Raw genomic sequence first — 401 nt, 5'->3', positions numbered from 1 at the left:
TATTTTTTACCATGTGTGGTGGGTCTTATCTAACGTGGGAAGGCGGTGGGGGTTGAGGTGGGGGGAGGATATACCGTGGACGGGGATGTTGGATGAGAATACGATGATGATGCTGATTTAACGGTCTTCCAGGAGATATTTCGAGGATTTCTTCTCAGGGCTCTGTTTGGTTTTCCCGGGGTTGTAAGGTATATATAATAATATTATAAAATATTATATATATAAAACATATAATATATATAAATATTATATATATATATATAAAATAAAAATATATATATGTGTAATATATAATATATTTTATATAATATATATAAAATATATATAAAATATAATATATATAGTATATATATATATATATATATATAATAAAATATATATCTTTTAACATATATATAATA

This window comes from Penaeus monodon, chromosome 8 (genome assembly GCF_015228065.2).
Source record: "Penaeus monodon isolate SGIC_2016 chromosome 8, NSTDA_Pmon_1, whole genome shotgun sequence".
In the NCBI taxonomy this organism is placed as follows: Eukaryota; Metazoa; Arthropoda; class Malacostraca; order Decapoda; family Penaeidae; genus Penaeus; species Penaeus monodon.
This window is presented reverse-complemented; position numbering follows the sequence as displayed.